The sequence below is a fragment of the Corapipo altera genome, unplaced genomic scaffold (assembly GCF_003945725.1).
Source record: "Corapipo altera isolate COAL_440 unplaced genomic scaffold, ASM394572v1 60173, whole genome shotgun sequence".
NCBI lineage: Eukaryota > Metazoa > Chordata > Aves > Passeriformes > Pipridae > Corapipo > Corapipo altera.
In genome coordinates this window covers 6,926-7,285 of record NW_020886182.1, presented here as the reverse complement: position 1 = coordinate 7,285, position 360 = coordinate 6,926, and positions in this window count along the sequence as shown.

Sequence of the window (360 nt, the reverse complement as noted above, 5' to 3'; positions counted from 1 at the left end):
GGCAGCAGCGACACACAGATCCTTAAAAACCCCAGCTCCCATTCCAAAGGCTGCCCAGTGTCACTGGGAGCATCCCCCGGAGCTCTGGAGCAGTCCCAGTGTCACTGAGAGCTCTGGAGCAGTCCCAGTGTCACTGGGAGTGTCACTGGGAGCATCACTGGGAGCATCACTGGGAGCATCACTGGGAGCTCTGGAGCAGTCCCAGTGTCACCCAGAGCAGTCCCAGTGTTACTGGGAGTATCACTCTGAGTTCTGGAGCAGTCCCAGTGTCACTGGGAACGTCATCCGGAGTTCTGGAGCACTCCCAGTGTCACCCCGAGCAGTCCCAGTGTCACTGGGAGCTCTGGAGCAGTCCCAGTG